The sequence below is a fragment of the Cottoperca gobio genome, chromosome 4, assembly GCF_900634415.1.
Source record: "Cottoperca gobio chromosome 4, fCotGob3.1, whole genome shotgun sequence".
NCBI classification, from domain to species: Eukaryota; Metazoa; Chordata; class Actinopteri; order Perciformes; family Bovichtidae; genus Cottoperca; species Cottoperca gobio.
In genome coordinates, this window is record NC_041358.1 from 9,838,884 (window position 1) to 9,849,148 (window position 10,265).

Here is a 10,265-nt window from a genome sequence, read left to right on the forward strand (position 1 = left end):
AGATCCTCCACAGAATTTAATTTTTATAAAAGTAAGTTATTACAGCTTTATGATGGTGTCAGGCTTTTCTTGTGGCTGTAATGTTTTTTCCATTATGAGTTTGAAATGATGCTCCAGTGTCAGAGTTAAAAATGGGGTCACTCACGCTTTGGTTTATTGGATCAAAAGGCTCTCTGTAGCCATTCAGTGCTGAGGCACTCTTCATTTACATTCACGGGCTGAGCGCATGTCAATGATGTTGATTTAATGAATTATGTCCGTGCGCTGCACCAGAACATCAGTAAATTAAACCCTTTATTTTCTCCTCTTCTTGGGAAGTGATTTGTTTTCATCGCTGTGCGTCAGGTAATCGCATCCATTCTCTGTTTGTGATCACTGAATCGGGTGACAACAGGAAGTAGCATGGGATCTGACAATGAAAAATATTCTGCTGCAGCGTCGATGGCCCAGCCCCCGCACTTCCTTTTTCCGATGACTAAATACGGGCAGTTTACTGATCACAGATAACTGGAGGAGAATACCGTATGTCCTCTCTAATGAGTAGGTTCAGGTCACTCTGAAGGCAGCTAGCTAAACCTTAGAGAATGTGGCTGCTTGGCGATTTTTTTTGTGTGATTTATGAACTGAAATGTGCCAATTAGCACAGGACAAACCGGCAACATTATAGACGGCGGGAGCAGAGGTGAACACAGTGAACTTGACCGTTGATGGCTCCACCGATCAAGAAAGGATTTTATTCTCAGAATTAATTATGCCGTCACCGGGTTTGCCACCAGAGCGTAGGAGAACTGGGTCAACTGGATGACGGAGTGTGTGTATGGCACTGGGCCTCTTCAGGGATGGCTTTTGAAGCTTTTGATAGGTTGAAGCAGATCACTGTCATTGTTGTGTACCATAGCGGTTTTGATCTCTGACTTCAAAATGACAAGAGAGCCAGAGAATCAAAGATAATGTGCAATCAATCCGTTCCCCCGTGACAGCTGGAAGAAAGCTGCATTTGAGTAGAAACAAAGGTCTGTACACAGGATTTGTATAAGCTGCTTCATCTGTGCAGCATTGCCAGATAAAAAATGCTTTAGAAATTGGAGGAATATATATATTCAGGAGTGCCGGGCAACAGAACCTGACCTTGTCACAATGAGAGCAAGCCAGAAACCAAGTCTGGAGGTGTCACCCACTGACAGCCGTACCACAGATTAAAATTCTCCCACTTTTTCTTATTTTCTAACACCTACCCTCGACCGGCAGCCTTTCAGCTCCCTCGCAACCGGAAAACGCCCCCTCCTTCTCATTTGTATTTATCATCTAGGACTTATTTCATATTTTCTCCTGTTTTCACTGACACATACAAAAATAATGTCTGCTTTGGAGCAATTAATGCTGGAATGTTGTTCCCCTTCTTTGCTATGCACGTTGTGTATGAATACCCAAAGGTCAGTGGAGGCATTTATGGGCCTGGTCCTTCATTACTCATTCTAAGTGTGTAGTTTGACACTTGTGTCCCTCATGGGCCCCCCCGGGACTCATTTTTCTTTCCAAAGAGATGCATGGATGCAAACCTGCAGCAGGGCAGGACTCTTACAGCAACCCAAGTGATTCCATTATAAGAAATCGGCGGAGTTTTCTTCTATGTGCATTGATGCAATTTGTCATGAAGTGTTGCTTCTTGTGAGGGCAGATGGCAGGTGGTGTTGATCAAGTTGGCGGCTTAGATGTGGGTGTGTGCCTCTCTTTCTGGTTCACAAGCAGGTGGCCACTGACACTTACATTTTGCGACGGATAGAGAACGAGCATTTGTACAAGGGAAAAAGCAAGCGCCAGTTAATTCAACTATAAGGTTGGCAAAATAGTTTATTTTTATTGTCAACAATACTTTAGTACATCTCTAAATACTGTCCAGCTTCCCTACACTGTCTGTAGCTCTCAGCCCCAAAGCCCTACTGAAGACATACGTCTTTAAATATGGGTCATAAATAGTTTAATACATTTTAAAAATGGGTAAACAATTCCTTCAAAACAACTGGAGCTGTATTTTTAGTAAATGTTACTCAATCTTTTTCATATTTTTTGGTCAACAGTGGAGTTCTATTGCACAGAGGATAAAAGCTTGATCAGAATTTGTTTACAAAAAAACAAATAATTAATTAATATATACATTCATTTTTCTTTTTTCTTTTTTCTTGGGATTTGTTGACGTAAAGACAAGTATACCTCCTCACACCGGCATTCAAGTCGTAATTCAAATATTTAAATGTCAAACCATTGGGGCTCATCTTACCACTTTCTGAGATATGTAAGCATATCAATTTAGTCTCGCTTTAAGTCATTTATTTTATAACTCCGGCCATTATTTTACACTATTTTACATTTTTCATGTTATTTTTTCTTTTGAAAGTGTTTATGTTTGGATAACTGTCTCGTGATTATTGTGTGTATTCATGGACATGTACAGTGAGCATTAGTGGGAGCTAATTGGTAGCTTACAAAGAAATGTCAATAACATCAAAAGACTATTGAGAAAAAGTTAATCACCCAAAACATACACTTGATAATACATGATAAAACATGGAAATACATTCATTTAATCTGTGACATCTTCCCAACAAAAATAATCATCCGACATGTTTCTATTTTAGAACTAATTCATTTAATTTTATTCAAGAGAACATAACAACTGAATAGGAAATCAAATATTTGGATACAAACTTGCATTAAAAATTAAACAAGGAAATAGGTCCCACATATTAGTGAATATATTATGTTGCAACGGGTCGCTTGTTATTCGTTCAAAAGTGGCATTGCTGTGAGCGCAACATGTTCCTTTCAGTGTTGGGTGTTAGAATCATGGCATGGTAATTCCTCTTCATTTGCGCTGCATAAATTACATTTTCACTGTGACAGTAGAGCTCGCCCTGCACAGCAGCCCATAGCCAGTCTAACAATTAATTTAATATCTGAGAACATAGTTCATTTGTTTGGCTGTGAGGGAATTGAAACACTAATGAAATGGCTCCTCTTGAAAAGAAGTCTTGGAATTATGCCCCAGCATGTTTGTGTGTTCATGCTGGGTTTTTTCCAGTTGTAATAGACTAACCTAAAGGACCAGGTGACGATAATTTGGACTGAAGAGGTGCGGTTTTAATACACAACCTAAAGAGATGCAGTTTTCATACACAACCTAAGAGATGTCTATTTATTGCAATTACGCGACAATGATGATAAACAAGAGACATTAATCCACCGCATAATGATTAATGTTGCCAGGCGGAACAGCAACTACATTATGCAAATAGCCTATTGTAAAGGGATTACATGAATCCATCATTCTATATGCCAGGAATACACTGTCAACACAATAGATAACAAATCCTTGTAACGGACAAGAGGTAGAGATTGGCTTGTGTGTGACACTGCACAAGTGGGATCAGGGATGACATTCACACAGTAAATCTGCCGAAACCAGAGCGCAGAGGTGCAGATCAAAAGGCAGTCCAAGTCAGTTCCGCCTAAAACCACTACCTCCCTGCGGCGTTGTACGAGATGTACGAAAATGTCAGTATTTGAACAACGATTTTGCCATTTGTACGATGTACGATCATTAATGCCAAAAGTGACATAATGTACGATAATTTGACCATGTTGTGAAGGTTACAATTAGAAAAATTTGGTATTAAAATGCGCCGTCTCAATTTTATAATTTCTTCGGAGAGCAAAATATGGATACTAACTCTACGTTTACACACGTCTCATTATGGGGCGTATCATTAGTCAGCTAAAAACCCAGATGTGGGTATATGTGTAGGCGTGTCAAAAAGTAGTTTAAAAGCGTGTTTTAAAAGAATTGCACATTTACGCCTATGTTCTTCTCGTGGTTAAGACTCGAGTAGGATTATTTTCCTCACAATGCAATGATTTAAGGCATCCAGTTTATCATGTTCCATCTGGCAACACTTCTTCCCACAATGGATGAGTTGTCGTGATTTAGCAAAACAACAAACTTTCTTGCATTAGGCATCACACTATTTAGACAAATAGATAAAGAGTTGCGAAGAGTAATCACCTAAAGCTTGATTTATATTTCACCCCACTGTGCAACATATCCTTATAAACGGCAAATTTAGTATGTAAATTAACAGTGCATTCTAAAACGACTGCACTTGAGCAACTGCACAAGGTCAATGGAAAGACTTGGATGTCTTTACAGAAAACTATGTATTGTATGTACTGTATATCTGTCTGGAGGAGGGATCCCTCTTACTGATCAAGAGTCTAAGGATTTAGGGTATATGTTGTAAGGCAAATTATTTATTTGTAATTTTGGGCTATTAAAAAGACATTGACTTGACGTGCATGCTAATAGAAACAGATTCACTCAATTTGGGCTCAAATTGAGGCAGTGAAGTTCCCACGTTATTCACCTTGACCAGAAAAAGGTCACGCTTATCTTCATGGACGCACAGGAAAAAACCTGGAGGAAAATAATAAAGAACTGGAACTTCTGTAAATTAGCATCACTGTGAGTATAAGCTTTCACACAGACACACACACACACTCACACACACACACACACACACACACACACACACACACACATAAACCTCTGCTGTTTTTTTATGCATTAAGTACATCTCAATTAAATAAGGACCAAATAAAGTGAGTCTCAGTTTGTCTTTAGTTTCCCTATTTGACTTACTCACACTCTTTTCCTCCCTCCGGCTCTTGTTCTAAATCCAATCTCTTGCTTCTCCTACCAAATAGTGTGAGTTATTGTGTCTGTCAGGTGGATGGGAGAGAAGTGTAAGGGCTGGCAAACACAGTGCATCATGTAATATGCAAAGCTGTGTCTTTTACTCATTGTCAGTGTGCTCACAGGAATTGGAGAATAGAACATGTCCTCACACAAGACATGAAACGGTATGAAAATTTCATATCACAACTATAGTGACCAAAATCACTCACTCGCACACACATGGTCCAACTTCTGTTTAGCATTTCAGTAATTGCAATGAGCCCAACAATTGACAATAAACACAAAGTCTTTTACAGACTAAAGAGTCTTGTATAGGAGTCAACCCATGTTGCAGAATAGCTGGTCCACTTTAAAAACTTAGTCCACCTTAAGTGAGGCTGGGCCAAAGGTGTCACTAACTGGCACCCAAGACAGTAAAACTTGGCTTTGGGTCTTGAGGAGCTATAACATGTATTCCTACACTGTACACACTGCTACGTTCACAGCTATAATGTTGCCGCTAAATTTTCCTCCTTAATTTTACTATGGTTTATCATGAAACTGTTAACTGTTACATCTCTAACTCACAACAAAACATGTTAGTGAGCTTTTGGTGTGTACACCAAGAGAAATCTCACTGTTGGATTAAATTGATATTAACTGAAAGCATTTTGTTGTATAAAGATGAATATATTCCTCGTTGCGATGCATAAATGTTTCGAGGACTTGACATGTGCGCCGTTTGTCGCCTTTGTTGTTTAAATATCACAACATTAACCTTTTGATGAAGATAAAAAGTCAAACGAATGCTAAGGGCCCATCTGGGATTCCTGTTGTAAACACTCGACTGCTGTGTGAGAGCTGCTGGAGCCATTAGCCTCCCAGTCAGATCTATCTTCCGCCATCAAGGAGCCAGCAGACACTTGCTGTCAGAGGGCAGAGCAAAATTGATCCATTGTAATTGCATCCTGTGTGAAGTTAATGACTTTTTAAGGCAAAGTGGCCATCATTGTTTCGTATTCTGACAGAGATATGTAAATGACCTTGACACGCACATATGCTAATTGTCGGGTGAGACAGCTGTCTTTGTGGATGAGCTCGTCGTCCTTAAATATCTGTGAAATTAGGGTGCAGGCTAAGTTCGTAGAGGTGAACTGCACCGTGCTGGTACTTTAAACAATTTCATTATGTAATGTCAGTTCTGTGTTAGAGGTTATTGCCCCATGCATTGTGATTGCATATCACTCATCCCTCATGTGTGTGCACTTCCATATTAATTACATTTATTTATGTTCATTGCCATCTGTCAATATATAAATTAAAAGGGATGGATAATCATACATTAGCAATAATTGGTCACCAATAAGACATACAGTGCAACACTGAGAATATCAGGATGATTTCCACACTGCAAATAGCAGCTCTGCAAACACAACACGTGTTATACATGTGTGTCCACATTAGTTATGTTGGGTATGTGGAAATAGGCTTTTCTGCATGAAAGCATTTCATACTCAGTAACGTGATCAACACTGGAACTGGAAGTTCATTAATTTCCTATAACGCAAAGTCATCAGGGAAACATGGCTGTCTTTCAGAATCAAAGTCTGCCAACAGCCAATGCAATGAGTGTGCTTCTATATTTCCCTGTCAATCTCTATTTTATGAATTCTATGTGTATTTGGCACAATACAGAAATGGCTTAATTGCAGCCTTTAAAGCCTCTTATATTTAACTAAATGTTGTCAAAAGGATGATTATAACAAAAAACTGATTATTTAAAGAAAATTCTGTCGCCTGGAGACGAGTTTATGGTAAACTGTAAATTACTTTAATTGACTTTAGTCTTAACTTGGAGTGATGTTAACTACATTTTAGACTATTAATAGTTTGACACGTTTACTCAAAACATGTGATCACAAGCAGATCAAGTTCAAGGAGTTATGGCGGTGAAATAAAATGTTGTTTTGAATCTGGCTCAGAATAAATTAATGTAAAATACAGTAGTGTTGCTTTCAATCCCTAAACATCCTAGCTATTAGGTAGCTAGCTATATTGTTTATAGAAAGTATATTTTAAAAAATCATGATCTTTCTGATCATCACACATCATTAGACAGGAAAGTCTACAACACAGTTTTTAATGTTTTGTGCTTATCTGAAGTGCTGTCATTTGCAGTGTTGGTAATATGTATTCGTATAAAAGAAATAAGCTTAACTCTCGATCTTCTGTATATGAACCGCCATCCTCATTTGACCAAATGAGTTCTTAATTTGGAGTAATGCTAACACAAAATAGAAGATATTCATTATTTTGTGAAAAATGTAAAGATTTATAAAGACTTTTCTGTCATGCAGACACGCTGACGTGAAACATTGAGACAAGGGTGAGTATGTGACTTTGCTCCTGACGAGGCAAGATTTTAACATTTAAGTGGCGTTCCAGATTAGCTGGAGGTCGTCTTTGGAGGTGTCTGAGAAAATGTCATCAGTCATTAGGACACAGTCCATGAAACACAATGCTTCATTTCAGCTGGAGTGTTTCCTTCGGGGAATTATAGGGATCGTTCAAGTTGACTGGATCCAGCCGACAACAGTAAATTGTTTGCACTGAGAAATGAATCGGCAGGGCCGGGATGTTCAGACTGTTAGAGAAATGTCACAGAAACTTTGCAATCTCTGTTGTGGAAGGTGGAATTGGACAGCTTCGCAGACATGAGACTCTACTGAAGACTTTGAGTTTCTAAATTCACCGTTAGTAGGTCGAATTCATGGACTGTTTGCTAACAAAACATTATGCAGCACATGGAAGGCCAGATGCAAGCCTTGGAGACATTCGTTTTAAAAGTGATCGTCTTTGAAGAAAAAATAGCCCGATGTACAAGTCTTTAAAATAATCTTATTTTCGTAGTCATCCTGGCCTTGACTCCCCGCTTGGCACAAATATTTCCGAAGCCCTCTGGACATTGAACCGTCATGAAACCACATTTAAGAAGGACACAGCTTATTCGGAAAAGTGAAGGCTATTAAAATTTCAATTGTAATACATCATAGACTCCATCAATGCAATAGTGTGTTAATCTACAGAACTCTAGCCTTGTTTCCCCTTATGTTTAAGTAACTATACACTTTCTTTGAAGAAGGCCTCCTAAGCAGAAAGATAGTTTTCAATATGTCCTATTCCTATCACTGATTTGTTGTACTCAGGGCATTTTGGTCATCCATTTTGTTCTTCAAGAGTTTTTTGTAAACTGAACCTGCACTCTAGTCATTTGAGGACTATTTTTCCTCTTGGTTAAAATGTAGCTTGCCAATTTTACCAATCTCCGGGGTCCAAGTGTTATATTAGTGCCATCTCGCCACTTCCAGGTCCAGACCATGCCAAGGTCACTTGGCCTGGATTGCAGTTGACGGCTCCCAGACAGCCATGCCAGATGGTCCCTTCTGCACACATTACCTTCTGCTGATACCACTCTGAAGGCGAGGACATCACAAGTGACATTCAGAAGCCAAGTAGCCAGAGTTTCAGCTGTCAGCGGTAGATCTTGAATACTGAACAAAATGTGACCAATAGAAATGAAAAGGTTTTCGCTGGCTACTGAGCTCCTAAGATGTCCATTGATGTCTAATTGATGTTTAACTGAATGAGCATGTAAAGGAATTATTGACATAATTACCACTTATGTCTGCTGTAAGTTAAAGGCTAATTGTGCCACTTTATGTTTTGCTGCTATAACAATTGATTTTAGTGGTTTGAAATGGTCCAGCAAACTCATTGTCAGTCTCATGGTGCAAAGTTGTGTTCAATGAATATAATCTTTTGTCTAAAAAAGCCCTCATAAAGACAAGCATTGTACAACACTATATTTCTATTTCTGTGCTCGAAAATGCTTGAAAATACCAAATATGCAGTAAATCGCACATGAAGAAGACATGATGGAACACTTTAGGAGAGCAGCTGTTTGGAATAAGTGTAACTTCCTACTGCTGGCATTAAATGTATTATAGATGCTGACATTTGGCTGAGTCACAAGCTCCTACCCATGTGTTCAGCTTAGCCTTTGACAGAGATGCTGACATACCTTCTCCCGATGTGTGCGCTATTACTGCATCAGATTTACTGCAATTGTAGCTGTGCACGCTCACAAGTTAGGACTGAAATCTTTATTTGCTTAGAATACTAAATAGGCCTATTTTTCATATAATGTCTAAAACTCACTTCATGGAGAAAAAGATATATCATAATGAAGTTCCGGCATTAAGTAGGATAGCTATTCCTAAAGATGCTTCACCAATTATTCAACTGTTCACGAATTTCACTAACAAGACAAAAAAAAAACAGGCTTCCTATTTTTCAGTTGATAGCAAAAACGGCTAAAAGGAGATTGGATAGAGGGTTTATTCATTAGATGGCCAGATACACAACTCTAAATAAATGCTACCGCTTTTTTGGCAAAATCAGTTATTGCAGGTTTAAGACCTTCATATTGTCTGTTTTGTGATTATATGTCACATATTCCTAAATGTATGAAATCAAATTACAACGCAGTAGTAAATCTGTAGCTAGCTATATTCTTGCATAGAAAAACATAATGGGGGGGGGTTCATGTGGCCCAGCAGCTCATTTATACCCCAGTGCCCTCTCGCATATTAATACAGCCATGGTGAGCTTGATCATTTACCGCAATAAAAACACATTTTCTAACCTCTCTTTAATTTTAACTTTTTGTTGGGTCATTTTCATTTATATGTGTTGCCTTGACTCAGCACACTTTCACACTTGTGATAACAAAGTATAGTAAACATTAAACTCTACTGAGCCAGAATGTGCAGAAAATGCAGCAGCCTAAATTGAATTTGAGAAAAACAAGAACATGGTAATGGAGTGTATGAAAGAAAAGCATCTGGAGGTGTCCTTTTAGGTCTCAGCTCATTACGCCTTGATCTCTGAAAGCTATATGCTGTCGTAGTAAGAAGCTAATCCTACAGTGCACTCCCTTTAAATGACCATTCTCCATGTCTACTCTCTGTTTTTCTCTGCCGCTTTGGTCAGGAATAGAAAAAATGGGATGTGCTTTTGAAAGTCTTATAATTACGACGGAGTAATCAGACCATTTAACATTTGTCTTTCTTTTGTCCAACATTTATAAAGGCTTAAGGATGGCTAATTGGGCAAGGGGGTTTACCCAAATGGTGCAGACTTAAGAATAAAAGTGGCTTTCAACATATGGAGATATGAAGGGCTTACGTCCTGTACTGAATAATTTTCTGATAACATTGAGACCACTCCTTTAGTTTCTGGAGAAAGACTACAGAAAGAAAAACCTGGCTGAGCACAGCTTGCAGTCACTGTGCCGCCTTGTGAGGAAAGACTGCCTGCAGCCCAAGATAAAATGACGGGAGGTGACAAATTCATAACGGCTTTGTGTTCTTACAATTCAGAGGGATTCTGGGGTTGGCTGGGAATAAGGTGACACGGCTTACAGGGATTTCATCTGGCTGAACTTGCCTCACAAGGAGAAACAATCCTTGACAAG